Source organism: Corythoichthys intestinalis, chromosome 8 (assembly GCF_030265065.1).
Source record: "Corythoichthys intestinalis isolate RoL2023-P3 chromosome 8, ASM3026506v1, whole genome shotgun sequence".
Taxonomy (NCBI): Eukaryota; Metazoa; Chordata; class Actinopteri; order Syngnathiformes; family Syngnathidae; genus Corythoichthys; species Corythoichthys intestinalis.
This window is the reverse complement of record NC_080402.1, coordinates 15,379,861-15,401,444: the sequence shown is the minus strand read 5'-3', so window position 1 is coordinate 15,401,444 and position 21,584 is coordinate 15,379,861. Positions and strand designations below refer to the sequence as shown.

Here is a 21,584-nt window from a genome sequence, read left to right as displayed (position 1 = left end):
TCAGATAGACAAAAAAATAAAATTATGTGCAAATGCCTGCATCTTCAAATAATGAAAATAATAACAGCCTATATCTTACCAATCTTGTAATCTTGATGGGTCTTGTATCCATTCCATGTCAGGTAGGGTAGGCACATTGTTTGCATCCTGATAGTGTCTGGCTAATACATGTCAGGGCCAACATAAAATTCCAAGCTCCTTATCTTCCTCCAACTCTTCAAAAACTTGGATCTCCTCCCTTGCGCTCGATCTATCGCTTATATAGCTGTTTGAATCATTGTTTGAAGGGCTTTCTATGGCGGCCGTATGTATGGAGCTGCCATTGCTGTTCCCGGTGTGACGTATCACTTCCGGGTTCATCCCCTTTCAGGCTCGAACTTCGGAAACGCGATTAGTTTGTAAAATATACAACATATAAATTATTTTTTCATGCTTTATTTGTTTGACAATGTTTAATTACTTTAATTGTGACCCTATTTGGCATGTTATAAAATTACTTCACATTACTGCTTTAAGAGTTTAGACAAGTTTAAGGTGAAGAACCTCCTAAACAATCGGTTATCAAAATAGTTGATTAATTTGCTAGTCGATTAATTAAGTGTTGCACGTTTAATTGATTGCAATAAAAAATGTTTTAGTGATTGATTGCCAGAAAAATATAGACATGTTTTGCTTACAATAAAACTGCCTTGTCATTTACACCGGTTCAAACCGGCCTTCATTCCATTAAGAACGAAGACATTAAGAAATCAAACTTCCACATTTAGTCCGTTGCTAAATGCAAATTGCTAAATGATGATATTTTGTCACACATGAACTAATTCCACATACATACCACACACATACCAAAACAAGTTCAAGGGTTTTCGCCAGCTTGCTTCCCCAATTTCCTTTTAGGGCAAGACACCTATTTATTGCTCGGGCCATCCCGAAATATTAAGAAAGGAGAGGGAAGGGTTAGGTTTAAACACTGTTCTAGTATTGCATTTTATAGTTCCCATCCATTCTCCTTGCAAATTTCCCCAAAAGGTGAGTGCCTTCTTTCCTTATTTTGGGTAAGTTTAAAAATGTCACCATAAGGATTTGTATTTGAACTTGAAAAATACAAATCCGGGTTAGTCTCCCACTTACCCTGAAATTAGCCACGTTGGTCACCAACCTTTGAATTTCATGCATTTGTTTCATGAATAACACTCAAATGAGGCCTAATATGTGTGTACCCTTCTTAAACAAATAGAACTCTAGTAATGATAAATTAGTCATGAAAACGGTATTTTTTTCTATTTGTGCTACATGTGTCAACAGGCAGATGCTTTGTGAAAAAGGTTGTGCATATGAAACTGAGGTAGATTTTCTGTCACCTGAAGAATAACATATCGTCCCAAGGCAGCTAGAAAGTTGATTAAATGTTGATAAGGTTCCTCATATATTCATCAAGCTTGTAATCCTACCCCTGGCACGCATCCTCTGAGATAACAGTCAGCACACTGCGTCCCAGTGACTCAAAGCACAATTTTTCAGTATCTGAAAATCTCCAGGATTTACAATATGCCTGTGCTTTCCTATTTTTTTGTATTTGAACACTGTACATTTGTAAAGCAGAGTAGCGGAAATTACTGAGCATCATGTTGTTCCTCCAACAGTTTTCTCTCTTTATATTTCTATAATCATTTTAGAATTTTGATGTTTTAACATTTACCATTTGAAATGGTGGATTATAGAGTCTGGATTTAAAATGAAACGGATAGTAAATATGTACTGCCGCAACCCAAATATCTCTGGCTTAGTAATTAAAAGGGACACATAAAATGGCACTAATACTTAACGTTTGAGGGATAATATTAAGAATAAACATTTTACTCAGCACCACATAGTGAGATTTGAATAAAACAATGTGCATATTCGAAGTACGGTCAGTTTGTGCATCGGCATGTTGTTGCAGTGAAGCGCCTGAAAATATCAGAGTATCAAACCTTGGACAAAGAACAGAATAGGAGAGCAAAATGTCACTGAAATAAAAAAGCGTCCCTGCAGTCTCTTAAATTAATATCGAAGCCCTTGTCGAAGAGAGCAAAGCTGAACTGAGTAGGTCCAGTGCAGCTCTTGTTTGCAGGCCACAGCTTGGAAATACGTATAAAGAGGGAGTGAATGTAGTGAAGAAGAAAATTCAAATGGAGACTTGAAGGGTACCACGGATAGAAAGACACGTAGTTCTTAAAACATAAATGTTAGCATAAGTTATAATAATTTGATATTAACACCCCTCTTAACTCATTCACTCCCAGCCATTTTCACCGGTGCAACCCCCTTCGCTCCCGGCCCTTTTACTGGATTTTGACTGATTTTGAAAGACCCACAGAAAATTCTGTTCTATTGCTATATAAACATGGAACCCACCAAAAGAAAGATTAGACTCTCTTCTTTCAGCAGGAAAAAAATGGTAGTTTTAGGGCTGTCAAACGATTAAAATTTTTAATCGAGTTAATCACAGCTTAAAAATTAATTAGTCGTAATTAATTGCAATTCAAACCATCTCTAAAATATGCCATATTTTTCTGTAAATTATTGTTGGAATGAAAAGATAAGACACAAGACGAGTCTATACATTCAACATACTGTACATAAGTACTGTATTTGTTTATTATAACAATAAATCAACAAGATGGCATTAACATTATTAACATTCTGTTAAAGCGATCCATGGATAGAAAGACTTGTAGTTCTTAAAAGATAAATGTTAGAACAAGTTATAGAAATTTTATATTAAAACCCCTCTTAATGTTTTCGTTTTAATAAAGTTTGTAAAATTTTCAATCAAAAAATAAACTAGTAGCTCGCCATTGTTGATGTCAATAATAATTATGGTGCTGAAACCCATAAAATCAGTCGCACTCAAGCACCAGCAGAGGGTGGCAAAACACCAAAAAACACAAGAAACAAGTGGAAATGACACTTTGCTGTCATTTCAATCTGTTTGAGCGGGGCATGTGCGTTGATGAGTCAAATATTCTAACGTGATTAATTTTAAAAAATTAATTACCGCCCGTTAACGCGATAATTTTGACAGCCCTAGTTAGTTCATATCTTTTTCCATTCTTTAGAAATCAGCATTAGAAAATAGCTTAGTTTTAGCAATTTTCCAATTTCTGATGAAAAAACAGAGAACTTGAGCTTTTTGTAAAAGCATACATTTCAAACACAACTTTGACTTTAACACAGCTATTTTTTGCTTTTGTGACATCCCAAACATCTGAATAATGTTTTCCTTCGACAAAATAACATAAACAACAAGACAAATAGAGCTTTTGATGGCAAAGTAACAATTTATTTACACATAACTAAACTATTGAACTGAAAGATGACACTGTTGTGGCCGCGACAGCCGGGGTAAACTTTTCCCTCATTGCCGCCTGTCTCATCAAGATGGATTCTCTTGAGTCTTTCTTTTGTGGTGACTATTGCCTCGTGGCGGAGTTTGCCTGGCGAACTTGTGTGGGGCATGTTGTGTTCCTGGGGGGGGGGGGGGGGGGGGCGGAACTGGTTTGACTGAGTCGCGTGACACTGTAGCAAGGGGTGCGAGCGGTCGAGCACGGCGGGGCGGACTCAGCTCGGCGAGCAGCACTGACTCAACGGCATCATCCGCTGCACTGGTGGTCCCGGTCGTTCTGCTCGGTCGTCCAGCGCCTGGCATCCCGGGCGCCCTCCCGCCGGCGCCCCGGCCGTGCGACCTGGCTGTTTGTTCCGTTGAATTGGGTTGCAGGTCTTACCAAATGCGCTACTGCCCTCCAGTGGCCAGTTTTAATGCTTTAAAATGGATTTTCAGCATTGTGCTTTGGAGCTAAGTTGCATCAGAACCTAGCGATGTCTCTTGTGAAAAAAAATGTGAATAACATATAAATATGTCTTTGGGACACTGAAAGTATATAGAACATATTTATACATTTTTGGGAGCAAATGAGTTAATGTTTTCGTTTTAATCAAATTTGTAAAAGTTTTAAATAAAAAAATAAACTAGTAGTCACGCTGCCGTACTTCAGTGTCAGTCTGTAACTATGTAAGGTAGTGATTTAAATACACCACAAGGTGTCAATGGCGAGTTTCAAATTAATAGGAGATCAAGCCAATGAATGTGTTTTGTCCCTCGACTGACGCCTAGTTTCCTGCTCCGTGCGGGTCCATTGTAACTTACGTTCATTTGAGTGTTGTCTCCACAACAAACAAGACTCCTGCTAATGGCTCCCAGCATCATAGTTTGTATAATGTGACTAAATATTACAATCTTGTGTATTTGCTGAGCTAAACGAGTTGTTTGTGAATGTTTAAATAAAGTTTGACCAAAGTCTGAGTAAGTTCTACGTGTATTTTGCACATCTATTTTGACTGTGAATTTGTGAAAGCCAGTTCCTTGCATGTTTGTTTAACTGGGTAAGAATAGGGTCTCATTAATACAGATTGAAGCACTTTTATTTTTTTGAGAGATATGAATATTCTTTTTGCTGTATTTTCACCATATTACACTTATGTTTGTTGAGAAGGAGTTGCCGAACCTTATGCTAATAAATGGCGCGGTCGAGCTACAAATCTGAACGCCTGTGTCCACTCGCCTTTCTCTGCCTCATAGATCTCAATGTGCAAAATGATACGAATAGCCAGCAACCAAACTAAGTTTATTCACCGGGAAGCAACCAGCAGGATGATCAACAATCTGGACATCTGCTTTTACGTGACAAAAATAAGGTAAGACGTCATTAGACGCCATTAGACGTCTCAGTAAAAGCAAATGTTTTCGTGTGTTTTGATGCACGGCCCCAGGCTATCAGCAAAAATAATCAAACTGCTGTGTTTGATTGTATACCCTTATCATATGTAAAGCACACGACAGCTCTGGATGCTAACTATCTCCATAATAATATTGGAATAAGTTGGATCACACAATAGTTTACCGTGAAGATTTGCAAACAGTTTTTGACATCAAACACTCTGCTGCGCTCTTCACTATAGCTGTCAGTCGTGAATTTGACACATGAACGCTACTCGTCTCATCCCGTTTTTCCTGTTCATTTTGCTTTTGCTGTCCTTCTCACTAATGTTCCACTCGGGTTCAAATTGGAAGGGCAGAACCAATGATATGTTAATGTAGTTAAAGAGTGACAGTGTTAAAGTCCGGCATGACATCACCGCCGTGTGACATCAACAACAATGGTGACCTACTAGTTAAAATAATTTTACAAATTCTATTAAAACGAACCATTAGGAGAGGTTTTAATTAGGGCTGTCAAATTTTTAATGGAGTTAATTACAGCTTCAAAATTAATTAATTGTAATTAATCACAATTAATCGCAATTCAAACCATCTATAAAATATGTACTATTTTTCTGTAAATTATTGTTGGAATGGAAAGATAAGGCACAAGATGGATATATACATTCAACATACGGTACATAAGAACTGTATTTGTTTATTATAACGATAAATCAACAAGATGGCATTAACATTATTAACATTCTGTCAAAGCAATCCATGGATAGAAAGACTCATAGTTGTTAAAAGAAAAATGTTAGTACAAGTTATAGAAATTTTATATTAAAACCCCTCTTAATGTTTTCGTTTTAATAAAATTTGTACAATTTTCAATAAAAAAAATAAACTAGTAGCCCGCCATTGTTGATGTCAATAATTACATACACAATGCTCATGGGTGCTGAAGCCTATAAAATCAGTCGCACCCAAGCACCAGCAGAGGGCGGAAAAACTCCATAGACACAACAAGTGAGCGTTTCACTGTACTGTCATTTAAATCTATCTGAGCGGGCCATCTGCGTTAATTGCATCAAATATTTTAATGTGATTAATTTAAAAAAATAATTAACGCCCGTTAACGCGATAATTTTGACAGCCATAGTTTTAATATTAATTTATTGTAACTCGTACATGTCTTTCTATCCGTGGTACCATTAGAAAAAAAAAAAAAAAGGCAGTGCTCAAAGATGGCCATTAACAGCATATAAAATACTCAGTAATCTGCAGCTAATACTGAACCAAAAACACACATAAAAATCCTTCTACTTCCTACACATTAAAAAAAATAATAATAATAATACAAAACAAAACCTTCATTTATTAATATACAAAGGCTTTTCATGTCAAGAGTTGAACTAAAGGACACCAGACCTGCGTTTGAGCCCTACAGTCGCCTCGTCTCTATGATGCCGTACATCTAGCTCACAGGCCTCCTAATTAAAACTGTCATTCATAAACATCTCATTACAAGCCCGCAGGTGTTATTCTTAACTGTAAGAGCAAGAATTGTCAAGCTGGGAATGATGTACTGCTCTCTTTGAGCTCATTTGATTTCACAGATCCACTAGAGCATTGTTGCACTGTTGTCAGGAATGCTTCACCTTGACAATCAGGCTTCACCTTGTTGCTGGACAAGGTGAAGTCTGACTACAAAATAAGCACAAATAATGACATAAAGGCCATCGCTATCTCTTGACCTGATTGATGATCTCTGGCATTTTCATCACCTCATTACAATCCTTGTTTGGGAACACATATATCACTGGTGATAAGTCCTCTTTCTCCACATTTACAAATTAATCTTTAAATTTAAAAAAATGCTTCCACTACATATGGACGTTGTTGTTAATCTTACTTTTAAAAGTAGGTAATTACAGCTATAAATTACTTCTTCCAAAAAGTAATTGAGTTAGTAACTCTGTTACCTCCATTGTAAAAGTAATTACGGTAGTTACTCAGCAAAGTAACTAACATACTTTTCATGTTCACTGCGCTATTACATTATACATTCTACTAGGCCTGCACAATATATCGTTTGAACATCGCCATCGCAATGTGCGCATACGCAATAGTTACATCGCAGGGCATGCAAATGTTTTTTTGAAAATGAACGGTAGCATGTGTGCAGATCCTGGATCCCTTTTATATACAGCAAGCCTGGATCAAACTGCATTATATAAATTAGGGACGACCTCGATCACGTGATCGTAAATCAGGCCAATCGCGCCATTTTTCAGAGGATCGGAATCGGGTGAAAAGGATTGGCTTTTTAATTTAGAAAAAATACAGTGCCTTGCAAAAGTATTCGGCCCCCTTGAATCTTGCAACCTTTCGCCACATTTCAGGCTTCAAACATAAAGATATGAAATTTAATTTTTTTGTCAAGAATCAACAACAAGTGGGACACAATCGTGAAGTGGAACAACATTTATTGGATAATTTAAACTTTTTTAACAAATAAAAAACTGAAAAGTGGGGCGTGCAATATTATTCGGCCCCTTTACTTTCAGTGCAGCAAACTCACTCCAGAAGTTCAGTGAGGATCTCTGAATGATCCAATGTTGTCCTAAATGACCGATGATGATAAATAGAATCCACCTGTGTGTAATCAAGTCTCCGTATAAATGCACCTGCTCTGTGATAGTCTCAGGGTTCTGTTTAAAGTGCAGAGAGCATTATGAAAACCAAGGAACACACCAGGCAGGTCCGAGATACTGTTGTGGAGAAGTTTAAAGCCGGATTTGGATACAAAAAGATTTCCCAAGCTTTAAACATCTCAAGGAGCACTGTGCAAGCCATCATATTGAAATGGAAGGAGCATCAGACCACTGCAAATCTACCAAGACCCGGCCGTCCTTCCAGACTTTCTTCTCAAACAAGGAGAAAACTGATCAGAGATGCAGCCAAGAGGCCCATGATCACTCTGGATGAACTGCAGAGATCTACAGCTGAGGTGGGACAGTCTGTCCATAGGACAACAATCAGTTGTACACTGCACAAATCTGGCCTTTATGGAAGAGTGGCAACAAGAAAGCCATTTCTCAAAGATATCCATAAAAAGTCTCGTTTAAAGTTTGCCACAAGCCACCTGGGAGACACACCAAACATGTGGAAGAAGGTGCTCTGGTCAGATGAAACCAAAATTGAACTTTTTGGCCACAATGCAAAACGATATGTTTGGCGTAAAAGCAACACAGCTCATCACCCTGAACACACCATCCCCACTGTCAAATATGGTGGTGGCAGCATCATGGTTTGGGCCTGCTTTTCTTCAGCAGGGACAGGGAAGATGGTTAAAATTGACGGGAAGATGGATGCAGCCAAATACAGGAACATTCTGGAAGAAAACCTGTTGGTATCTGCACAAGACCTGAGACTGGGACGGAGATTTATCTTCCAACAGGACAATGATCCAAAACATAAAGCCAAATCTACAATGGAATGGTTCAAAAATAAACGTATCCAGGTGTTAGAATGGCCAAGTCAAAGTCCAGACCTGAATCCAATCGAGAATCTGTGGAAAGAGCTGAAGACTGCTGTTCACAAACACTCTCCATCCAACCTCACTGAGCTCGAGCTGTTTTGCAAGGAAGAATGGGCAAGAATGTCAGTCTCTCGATGTGCAAAACTGATAGAAACATAACCCAAGTGACTTGCAGCTGTAATTGGAGCAAAAAGGTGGCGCTACAAAGTATTAACGCAAGGGGGCCGAATAATATTGCACGCCCCACTTTTCAGTTTTTTATTTGTTAAAAAAGTTTAAATTATCCAATAAATTTTGTTCCACTTCACGATTGTGTCCCACTTGTTGTTGATTCTTGACAAAAAATTAAAATTTTATATCTTTATGTTTGAAGCCTGAAATGTGGCGAAAGGTTGCAAGGTTCAAGGGGGCCGAATACTTTTGCAAGGCACTGTATATTCATGTTTTTCTGCTTCATGCTCGTACAGCGTCACAGCCTCTCACCCTCCCTCCTGCTAAGGAGTGCCACTAAACTTTTTCTTGGTCACCAATGCAGCTGGCATTTGGTACTCAACGTTAACGATGATTGACAGGTTTGCAGCTTTGATCTGGCCAGAGAAGCCTCAATAGCTCTACGATCAAAGGCATAACTGTGTTAATCATCGTTAAACCAGCCCAGTCTGAAGTGTGGAATTATATGAATGTAATGGAGAGTGATTAAAAGTGTGGCGTTAAAGGTGATGCAATGAAAAATGTGAGTGTGCCTACATTTTGTGCTGGTGCACCTTCAGAAAAAAGTTGGATGCTACCAGTGCAAAAAGTACGTGTGGAGCCTTGGCAATATCCTGTATATCGCAACGTTCATTTTTCTCTAATATCGTTCAGGCCTATCCCAAACGGAGCTATACAAGTTATCTGGTGAAAATTCTTCTAATATCTTTTAATATCGCAATTAAGCCTGTCGCGATATGCAATAATTCCATTTATCGGAGAAGCGGGCTTGACCACAGTCATAAAAAAAATAATAAATGAAGAAAAAGATAAGCCTGACAATTTCCGATTTTCTGTCTATGCGCCGAATGAGCAATATTTCAGTATTGCTTACATGGCCGAGATGGGGCAAATTGGCACACCCACGTCATGTCACGCACACAAGTCAAGGCTTATGTGGGTGCGTGTGTGCGTTCTATCAGTCCATATAAACTTTGAATAAAGGACTAAACGGGTATTATTAATGTCTGTTATTTGTGTCATTTTTTTGGAAATCAAAATATGATCACCCTGGAATGACATACAGCGAGCATGTGTAATTTGTTTTGATGCTTCTGCGCACGAGGGTCACTTTGCTGAGCGCATCTCGGACTGCGAATTAGTGCGTTTGCGTGATACTTGAACGGGCTCCATGGACGAAGGCAGTCTGAATGGGCACACCAAAAATCCTGACATGACATTTATTCATTTTCCATGCCGCTTTTCCTCACAAGGGGTCGCGGAGGTGCTGGAGTCTATCCCAGCTACTAATCGGATTGGTGCATTAAGACCTGCAGTATGAATCTAGCGTTAGTGAAGCCAAATTTTTGTTACTGCTACTTAATTAATGTATTTTTCTCTGTTGTTGTTGAAGTGCAATTGTTTGTGTTACTACAACTTTATACCTCTGTGCCTAAATGCTTAAGTTATTGAAGTGCAATTTTATTTTTTCTTGAAAAAGACATTTTATTTATTCTGTGTTTCTTTGCGGTATTGATATTGTTGTCTTTTACTTAAAAGAGGCATGGTCTATTGTTTGTCGTGATTTCTTTAAAAGTATTTTTGAATTTAAAAGTAAACGTTTATTGCGTTTAAATGGGTGTACTTAATATTACTTAGTATTATTAATATATTCTGTATTACTGTTATTGTAAATTGGTTTTAAAAATAACTTTGGGGGTGGGGGGGCGCAATAATATCGCATTTTGCAATAATCTATGAGAAAATTTATCGGCCACTAAAATTTGTCATCGCGACAGGCCTAATCGCAATATAATATCACACTATATTGTAAACCCCCCAAAAATCGCAATGATAGTTTTTTCCAATATCGTTCAGGTCTACATTCTATAACATCTTTCATATCAAAGATGTTCATATTAATTGCTTGAAAAATAAAGAACACTATATACAGTATTTTAGAACATTTGGTACTCATTTGGATCAAATATATTAGTCTGTTCTGTAAAGTAACAATATTAAATATTGAAAATAATTCAAGTGTAAGAACGCTACCTTTTGAAACTCCTTGGCCCGTCGCCGTTATCGCTATCTTGTGTTTGCCCGAGCGTGCCATGCAGTGAGCATGAGGAGGAGGGCATTATCCGCCCATGTAGCCAATCATGATCGGGGTTCTAACGGCGTCATCACCCCCTTGCCCCTTCCCGCTCTGCTGTCTCTCAGTCCAGGCAACTGATGTGTGAACAAATCAAACAACTTGTGCTTCATTTAACCAAATTGTAGTAACACGCACCTTCACATCCTCAGTAACGGTAACTGTGTTGCAAAGATGGGAGAAGTAATTAGATTATGCACTACTAAAAAAAATATCCAGTGATCCTTTAACACCGTTATTAACAACGCTGCATTTATATACTCCATATTTTTGTGGGGGAGTGAAGGGGTCCAATCAGATTTCAGTCTCCTATAGAGGCTGCAATTCAGCTGAATCTGCCCATGCAAGGCCTTCAGAATCAGCTATACTGGCCAATGTAACTTAAACTATATTACTGTTTCTATAGCAGATCCGATTTCAAATTCCCCTCACAGTGGCCTAAATGAAATCAGCATTTTCCTGTCCTCTGATTGGTTGGTATTGCAAAACTTGTTATTGGCGCCGTTGAGCAGTAAAACAAGTCTGTGGCGGCGTGCACACATTTATTAACAATGCTGCATCTCTGGTGTGTATGATGTATTTTTGTCATTGTTTTATGTGTTTGTATATAAATATTGACTCAGAACTGCTCTAGCATATACAGCAAATGTGTGTGCTGTGATTTTGCATACTATTTCCACAGATATTGTATATTTCTTTGCTGGCTTTTAGATCTGGAACTCTTGTCTTTTTTTTGTTTGTTTGTTTTGTTTTGACTATTTTTGCAACACATTCCAAAAACAATGGGTTAAAGAGAACCTCAGACTTAAAGACTTGTAGGCTCTAATAAGCCACAATTGCTCTGTTTTACTAAAATATGTTATTAGAGACACGTATATTATTGCCAATGATTTAAAAATCTGTAACATACAGTACATGTTTTGACCTACGGAGGGTGCAGCTTTACGCGCAATGCGCGCTGGGGGTGATGACGCGGTTGGACTGGGAGAATAGCTGTGCTAGCTAGCAAGCGAACCTAAAATGACATTAGCATGATTTTATCACAGTCTGTTGCTGGTCAGATTGTTTTGTTACAGTGATGTGGGATGAATTTCCAAGGTTGTACCTGCATCCAATTCCAGCTCATCAGCAGTGTCTTTAAACTGATCCTAGGCGTCTTGCCGATGTATTACCTTGCTGGCATTTGACAGTTTGTATATCCCTTCATCGCTAGTTGCATCTTTGCCTTCTTTTTTTTTTTCGTTTGTCTGCCTCTCACCGCAGTTTTCCCACTGGGTTTTTAAAAAAAAAAAAAATGTTATTGATCCTGACCTATTGTCACGGACCCCTTTTGTGTCTCCCTTTTCACAAGCATGTGTTTTTTTTGTGTGTGTTCAATAAACCCACAATCCCTTATGTTATTGTTATCTGCTTGCTGTCTGAAGTGAGCCCTTTATTCTATTTCTGTGGTCAAGCCAGCCGCACTTTCTTTTTCAATTGCTTTTCGCTTTCAGGATTTACCGAGAGACAGACAACGCATGTGTGTTGCGACTGCTTTATAAGGAAAAAAATGTCTCTAACGTCACGCGGAAATATACTTAAGCTGGCTGTTATACCATGGCCCTAGTCCTTTGGTCTACTTGCTCATCTATGAGGAAATGTGGGTTCGAATCCCGCTGGAGACCTTCATTTATTTGCTTTTACTACTCGTTTTGTGAAATATTGACAGTGCTGTCCTGCTCATCACTTTTCCACTCGGGTTCAAATTGGAAGGGCAGAACTGACAACATATTTATTAGAGGCGTGCGAAATTTCCGATTCTTAGATTATTCACGATTCGGCCGTGGAAGATTCGAGAACGATTCAGAAACATCCAAATTCCGATTATTGAATTATACCAGGTAAAACGGAAGTAAAACACAGTCAGCGCGGTCTTTGGAACGCAATGAGGAACGGACCGAGAATAAATATCATGTTCAACTCATGGCGCTAGATAAAAAAACAATCATACCTGACTGTGGCCGGCAACCGCTACAAACAACGCCCAGTTGCTAGTTGCTACAAACATACGGCTACAGTAGATATCATATACTGTATATGTAGAACTAGATGCAAAATGTCAGACGAAGGCGGTGTTAGAACAAATATTATTGAACCGAGATGCGAAATGACAGATTTCCCAGCGTTAGTAAACAGCCGCCATCTTAAAGCAGTACTAAAGCAGTGACTTCTCTAGCAGGCTCTGTTGTAGCAAACCTAATCAACTTTTTATTTAAAATACTCCTAAATCGGCAGAATCTTGTCTTGAATCTATCTTTAAATGATGAAATAGTTTTAAAACTTTGACAAAAGTAGACAGAAGGGAAATTATGGAATAACGGGAGCAATTTTAACAACTGTAACAGTTGATTCACAACATTAAATTAATTGATGGTAGTTTAAAGCTGCTGATACAGAATGGGGACTGGAGTATTTTATTTACTGTTATTGTTGTATATTTGTTTACTGTTATATGCTAACTTGATACTGAAACAGTAGTTTGGTTTAGCCTGAGAGGATTTTTGAACAATTTTGGAACTAATGTACAAAACATCTATAAAAAAAAAGGACGGGGGTGCATCAATAGTCGTTTTATAATCAAATCGGAGCCTCTGAATCGTAATCGAATCGTTAGGTGCCCAAGGATTCCCAGCTCTAATGTTTATGTCGCTAACGAGTGACACTGTAGAAGTACGGCAGCGCAGTGCATTGCATCGTCAACAACAATGGCGGCCTCTAGTTTTCAAATTTTTCAAATTTTATAAAAACGAAAACATTAAGAGGTGTTCGAATATCAAATTATTATTACTCATACTAACAATTTATCTTTTATGAAATACAAGTCTTTCTGTCCGTGGTTCCCTTTAAAGTCATGGGAAGAGATTAACTACTGTAATTGTTATATGCATACTGCTAATATAAACTGCCAGGTTTAAACTAGCAGCTATACATACATGCCCACGCAATTTAATAAAAGCTTGCTGTATCTATCAATTTTACTGCCCATTGTAAAAGTTTTTTTTTTTTTAACTACGAGGGGGCGATTGTATCTTTGCTATAGAAAACTTGTTTATGCACGGTTTTAATGGGTTGTATTTGATTGCGCTAAAGTTTATATTATGTTATAGCTCTCAATAAGATAGTATAATACACATCATCGCTATTGGTGTGGTGGTTCAATAGTCTGCGTTGACCAATAGCATGTTCTTTATTTTTCATCTGTGGGCAAACTATTGAATAGATACTCAAGAAATCACGAGGAAAACTTCCTATTATTAAAGCCCATATTAACTCATTCATTGCAATTGACAGCGATAGACATGAAATGCATTATAAACCCTTTAAAGGACAGTGGTCGCTACAGTGGACATCCGTTCAAAAGTTATCATTAGCTTAACTCATTCATTGCCAGCTAGGCATGTGGCGGTACGATATTCTGATAGTATCATAAGTAGCCAAAATATCACAGTATCACGGTATTGCAATTACAGCTCTAAAATTTGATGGGTTTAAAACAAAAAAACAAAAACAAAAAAACACCTTTTTTTCCCCATTGAACAGGATTTTATTTTTCAAACACATGAGCAATATAAAAAAATAACTGAAATAGTCAAAATAAAATATCTAAAAAAAAATGCAGTCCTTTAGGTGAGCCTGAACCCACAGTCACAGCTCAAAATTATTACCATCAGAACAAAAAGAATTGAATTATTTTCCATAAAAAGCGCGTGTGTATGACTCGTATCATGTTTACATTATACACACTCTTTCTCAACACAGACAGTTGCCAGAGAGAAAAAAAACCCCAAATGTTTTACCACCGCTAGACACACTAAACACGCTGGAGTTAACTTTCGTAGCTGGTGGGAAAATTCATGACAGTGTTTACCAACCTTTAATTTTGTATAAATGTGAAATCATAGTGGAGGTATTGCCTCCTCGGCAGCCACCAACAGCAAACATGTTTTACAACCACAGCCACGGCCGTCTAACTTTTTTTGTAGCCGAAGTATTCCCCTACCAGCGATTTCATTTTCTTTGATGGGGGAAAAAGTTCAGGACTTTCACCTCCTCCAGCCATCGTGTAGCACAGCTGACTCACTGACACTGAGCAATAACCAGTGGGGGAGGGTTGAGCCTTGCAGCTGCAAGCAAGGGATTTCTCCATGCATTTTTGGGAAATAAAAAATAGCGAATACCATAGGGACGATATAACGGAACATTTTTGCGGTTTTGAAACTTTGACGTTTTCATGTTACGTTATGCCTTGAAACAGGTAATCGGCACATGTCTACTTCCAGCCCAGGTCACAGAGTATATGTTTTGGTAGTTAGAAAAAGTGGGAAATTGATAGTGAAAACACATATTGATGGAAATAGACGTTCAATACATTTTAGTTTAATTAGACTGGATATGTATTACCTTTAATAGCAGCCAGAGTTAAACTATTTGACGTCATAAAAGATTCATAAAACAAAACAAAAATACATAAATAAATTCCCAGAGCAAAATACACACAGGCCACTTATTTGAATTTATGTCTTTACTTTCCCCCCCCCAATTTATTACAATATTGTGTTTGCATTTTTTAAAAAGTTTTATTTATTTTAATTTCAATTTTGTTTAGAAATCATTATATTTTTATTACTCTTGGCTTTTTTTGTTTTTTTAATTCCCCCAAACTTTCCCGCTTCCATTGACACTTATAGAAGGTGCTGCCATTGACGGACATGGACGTCCAAATTTTCCTTTCATTTCCAATGGCATTTCCTCTGTTTAATTTCATTGACGGGCATGTTTGTCCATTCTATAGATGCCAATGTACTTGGATGCCATTGACGGCTATGAACATCCAAATTTTTTCCCGTTCATTTTCAATGGAGAAAAAAAAATGTCCCCAAATCAACAGGAAATAACCAAATATCAATAGGACACGCCCCCAAATGACCTGATATGATCAGGCCAAGCCCCCCAAATGTTCCCAAATGACCTTATATGATCAGGTGACGCCCCCTAAATGTTCCCAAATGACCTGATCATATCAGGTCACGCCCCCTAAATGTTCCCAAATGACCTGATATGACTAGGCCACGCCCCCAAATGCTCCCAAATGACCTCATTTGAATAGGCCACGCCTCCCAAATGTTCCCAAATGACCTGATATCATTATCCCAGGCCCCATAAATGTCCCCAAATAGACAGGACGTGACCTGATATTGTCTCCGAATGGTCCCCAAACCAACCTAGGCTGGGGCTAAGAGCTGTATCTCCACATGGCAAAGACCAGAAGTAATTTCCCCCGAAATTGCAGTTTCTAGTTTCTTTTATATTGATTACTATTTAAATATTTATTTTCCCCAAAACAGATGCTTCAATTAATTAATTCCCTTATCTAACCTTTTATAAATCTTTTTTTTTTTTTTTTTTTTTGCCTATCTCAAAATGCATGCAGGCAACACTTATACTACAATTAGATGCCATAGGGCCGCAAATGAACCCTGGGCCACAAGTTTGATACACCTGTCAGATATGAATGTAATCTTTTAAAAAAATAGGGGGGGGGATCATAATTGTTTTGATTGTTAGTCTCTTCCAGCCCCTCCCAATCGAAATGAATTGGACATCTATCACCCTCAGTGGTAGGAAATGTGTTCATTCATGAAATAACAGTAATGCTGTGAAAACAGTAGGAAGATTGTCGCTGTGTTTCCTTTGTTTCAGCATTGGGAGTGGTAAGATGCCAAAGTTACTGTGTGGTCAAAATGTAAAAACAGTTCATTTTTGGGGCAAGTCTATCATCATCATTGGCAGCAAGTGAATTAAAATGAAATTAAAGCGACATGATGTTTTTTTTGCCATCATATTAAATTAACACAGATTAAGCCACCAGCCAATTTTAGAGGAACATGTGCAAACAGAATTAGAACAAGTACACACCATTACATATTTATGACGTTTACCATCTCAAAATCAAATCCAAATGAATAAAGAAATCAATTCTCTTCTTTTGCCTTTTGTTTATCATAATTACCCGTACTTGAAAGAAAACCTTGCTTGATTTCTCCTTCACGTGAAACATGCAACACACACACTAGAAGTTCAAATAAATATCTAGGGCTGCAGCTATTGAATATTTTAGTCGTTGATTAATCGCCGCTAGCTTAAAATTTTTTTTAGGGCTGTCAAAATTATCGCGTTAACGGGCGTTAATTAATTTTTTTAATTAATCACGTTAAAATATTTGACGCAATTAACGCAGATGCACTGCTCAGACAGATTTAAATGACGGTACAGTGAAACGCTCACTTGTTAATTGTGTTTTATGGAGTTTTGCCGCCCTCTGCTGGCGCTTGGGTGCGACTGATTTTATAGGCTTCAGCACCCATGAGCATTGTGTAAGTAATTATTGACATCAACAATGGCGGGCTACTAGTTTATTTTTTGATTGAAAATTTTACAAATTTCATTAAAACAAAAACATTAAGAGGGGTTTTAATATAAAATTTCTATAAATTGTACTAATATTTTTCTTTTAAGAACTACAAGTCTTTCTATCCATGGATCGCTTTAACAGAATGTTAATAATGTTAATGCCATCTTGTTGATTTATTGTTATAATAAACAAATACAGTCCTTATGTACCGTATGTTGAATGTATATATCCATCTTGTCTTATCTTTCCATTCCAACAATAATTTACAGAAAAATATGGCATATTTTGTAGATGGTTTGAATTGCGATTAATTACGATTAATTCATTTTAAGCTGTAATTAACTCGATTAAAAATTTTCATCGTTTGACAGCCCTAGTTTTTTTACAATGCTCTTAAAAAATGGTTGAGACACATTCCCACAAAAAACGGCTAAATATACTTATAAACTAAATTATGAATGCATTAAAAAACATTAGCTCAAACAAAAACTTGTCTTACGTTGGTCTTAACAGGGAGTAGTTGGATTCACCCATGTGAAAAGAGGCTGACCAGAAGGCAATGTATCCACCCTATGCAAACACTTTCAAAATAAACCATTACAACGCCACTTTAATTAAACGAATACTCGAAGCAACAAAATTTAATTTGAATATTTTTTTTCCAATCGAATACTCGAGTTGATCGATATATCGTTGCAGCACTATAAGTATCATCCATTTTCTGGGTAAAATATTAGCACACGAATCAAGATATTCTTCTATGAGAAAGTCCAACATTAACTATGAACATCTTTGCAAAGACAGACTATTTAATACAGCGCTTGAATGGAACCTAATTAGAATGTGCAAGTGGTCATGATGTTGTGGCCAGCTGGTGAATATATGATGCTATACTCCATTACCTTCACATGCACACAGTGAAGGTTACACACGCAGCTAAAATTTGGGCTGACACATGAGCAGAAGTCCTGTCAGCCACTGAGCAATTTTCCCCCTCTCTCCTCCATCCGTTTATTCGTTACTCGTCTGCTTCCCTCCATCCCCTGCCACGCAGCTTCCTCCACTGACCCACACCTCTGTGTGCAATGGACAATGAACTCTCATTCAGCGTAAACGCCCTCTCACTCGATGCTAATCTTTGTCACAAATGAATTACACGAGCAATTCTGTTATGAAGCCGCATGTAAGATTGTCCTTATGTCGTACCCGTGTCGTGGGGCACTCCGAGACTTTCCTGTCTGGCGCGGCCCTGAGGAGGCTTATCACGTTCACATGAATATTTCACAGCTTATACCTCACAATCGCGCCCTACTGATCCATGGAGCCTAATGGCAGCCAAATAGGCATCACATCCCAGATGCACACCCGTCTAATGTCTTGCCTTGCTGAAAAAGAGGTACAGTACATGCTATACTAATCTAATAGAGGTGTAAATTAGCAATTTTTTGACAATATGGTATTGATTCTCTAGACAACGTGATATTTGCCAGTACTACAAAGTCTTCCATGATTTGATTCGATTCAAGGGCTTGCAGTCAATTTAAGATGATATTATGTACACCTTCAGCACAATCAATTGAAAAAGACAAAGCAATTTTAACAGTTTTGTTGCTGAAACATTTCAGATATTTGAATGAAAACCAGAAAACAGCAAATCTGAAAGATGACAATATTAATGTTTTTGCGTTTCGACTAATTTGATTAGATTGTTGCTTAACCAATCGATGTCACTGATCCAGATAAACGTATCGATACACCTTTCAAAAGACAAAGCAATGTTGACAATTTTGTTGCTGAAACATTTCAGATATTTGAATGGAAACCAGAAAACAGCTAATCTAAACGATGATATTAATGTTTTTGCGTTTCGGCTAATTCAATTAGATTGTTGCTCAACCAATCGATGTCACTGATCCAGATAAACGTATCGATACACCCATAAAAGGCATAATTGGTTTTACATACAGTAGGAACCTAAGCCTCAGAGATCAAGGTGGAATTCCCTAGACTGCATGTGAGAGCGGACCCCAAATTTGATCATCAACTTCTGTGCATTAGTTCATACTATTTCAGGCTGCTAGGGAGACTATAATATCCCCAGTCTGATCATGAGCACCCTGGTCTGAGATAAAAAGCATTTTTTTTTCCAGTAGTGAAAGAGATAAATCTTTGCTGTCAGTTCCATTACATTGATCGTCGTATAGATGCGTGTGTACATTCAGAGAAAGAGAGAGAGAGGGGCGGGGTGCATTCTCAGCCTATGTCCATATCTTACCGTCAATCCTCGCTCACTGCGTCTCCATCCTCCCGTTTCTCTGCTCCCTCCACTACTACACTGTCCGTTGCATTAAAACCAATGCAATCTTCTCTCTAGGCAGTGGTGATGGCTGCAGTCATTAGGGGTCCAACAACAACTGGGCGCCCCCCACCTCCTCCTCTTCCTCCCTCCTCCAGTGATGAGGACTCTCTGCTGGACCTCCGTCCACTCGATGACGTCCCCGCTGCACGGTGCGTCACGTTGGCACCCTCATTCCCACGGCGCTCATGCCCACGGACACCACGGGCTGACGGCCTTGTATGGTCCGAAAATACACAATGTGGACGTCAGTCGTCGGCTACACCTAAGCGAACCTCGTTTTTGTTGTCAAGACCGCGCATTTTCCTCCGACATTGTTCCAAAGCATCCTTCTTTGCAGTTAGCGCCAAATAGCGTCGATGTGAAAATGCATCTTAGCGACGAATAATGATCATCAGCGAGGGCAGATGCTCTTATGCCCTCTTTTTATCAATGAACCTAAAACCTAAAAAAATACTGATATTCTTGAAGGAGGGGAAAAACACACAAAAACAGTCGTGGTTTCCCGCTCGCTTTACGTCCGTCCGTCCTCTGCTCTCCGAGTGCGCGCTCTCGCTTCATCCGCTGGTCCGCTTGTTGCGCGTTCTGTGGTCGAGAGCGCGCAGTGTCTGCGTGTGTGTATGTGTGTCGTGCATTGTGGGAGTGGATGCTTCTACAATCTTCAGGTCTGTCTGACTGAGCAACAGCAAGCTACAGTAATGATAAAATCGCCGAGAAAAACAGAAATGTGTTTCAATGTACGACTGTAATTTTTATAGATTATAAACACGTTTCTTCGTTACTTAAAGCAACACTAGGTAGCTTTTCAACCTTATACACTGCTGCAATTCTGTCAGAGAATGCTCAATTTCTCCCAGAAAATGATTGCAATCACAAATGCTTTGTTTGCAATTAAAAAAAAAAAAAACACAAAAGAGAATGGGGGAAAAATGAAATCATTATCATTTTACACCAGGGGCGTTACCAGGGGAAGGCAGGGGTGGGCAATGCCCACCCACAGAAAACTGGATGTAGTACTAACGGCAGTCTGGGCACCGTGTATGGTATCCCATTCATATATTACTGCATGGTGTGTTCTAAGTTTTAACCTTTGCATTGCTACTGTTGTGAACGGCAAGCCGTTGAGGCGGATCCAAATCACAGACCAAGAAACAGAAATAGAGAACGTTTGTATTTAATAAGTACAACAAAAGGAGCACGCCAAAAATGCGGGTTTAACAAACTGAGAGAGCACGCCAATAAACGCGAGTGTAATAATAAAGTACAACAAAGGGAGCACGCGAAAAATGCGGATATAACAAACTGAGAGAGCACGCCAATAAACGCGAGTATAATAATACAGTACAACAAAGGGAGCACGCGAAAAATGCATGAATATAACAGTACAAGAATCTAACTACCAAGCCCAAAAGAGCACTAGTGTAAAGATGACCAAACCAAAATACGACCGTAGAACGTCGGGAAACTCGAAGGCTGACGATGAACACACAGGCGGTAAGCAAGGCAAGTAGCACGCAAACAAGCAATAGTCCGACACTCGCAGACTGTGGCCGGAGTCCTTAAATAATGAGCGCTCCAAATGCGCCACAGGTGTGTTGCAACGGCCCCGCCCATCCAGCTGAATCAGATGCTGGAATGAAAAAAGAACTGAGAAGGCATACAGATATGACAGAACCCCCCCCTCAACGGACGCCCCCTGGCGGACCACCTGGTTTCGTGGGATGACGAGAGTGGAAATCCCGCAGCAGCGACGGATCGAGGATCCAGGAGCGGGGGACCCATTGGCGTTCCTCAGGGCCATAACCTTCCCAGTCGACCAGGTACTGCACCCCCCTACCCCTCCTCCTTGAGTCGAGAATGGCACGTACCGTGTACACCGGCCCACCGTCGATTACGCGAGGAGCAGGAGGAGGCACTGGCGGAGGGTTCAGGGGACAGGTGGAGACTGGCTTGAGCAGAGAGACGTGGAAAACTGGGTGAACCTTCATCGAGCTGGGAAGCTTCAGCCTTACAGTCACAGGGTTCACCACAGCATCAACAGCAAAAGGACCCACGAACCGAGGGCCCAGTTTCTTAGAAGTCCCAGCCAGGTGTAAATCCCGCGTTGACAGCCAGACCATCTGGCCTGGGCGATAGACTGGAGCGGGC

General features: G+C 39.0%; 1 protein-coding gene across 3 annotated transcripts in view; it reads right to left on the bottom strand.

The window, feature by feature from the left end:
* LOC130920773 (adhesion G protein-coupled receptor L1-like) overlaps nt 1-20,065 on the bottom strand; it is a 111,373-nt gene extending 91,308 nt beyond the window's left edge. For 2 of the 3 annotated variants that reach the window (XM_057844222.1, XM_057844223.1), the window contains exon 1: nt 19,356-20,065. The gene's annotated coding sequence lies outside the window, so the exon portion shown is untranslated. The remainder of the gene's footprint in view (nt 1-19,355) is intronic. The other variant, XM_057844224.1, reaches the window with a different exon arrangement.
* Between the last annotated feature and the right edge of the window lie 1,519 nt (nt 20,066-21,584).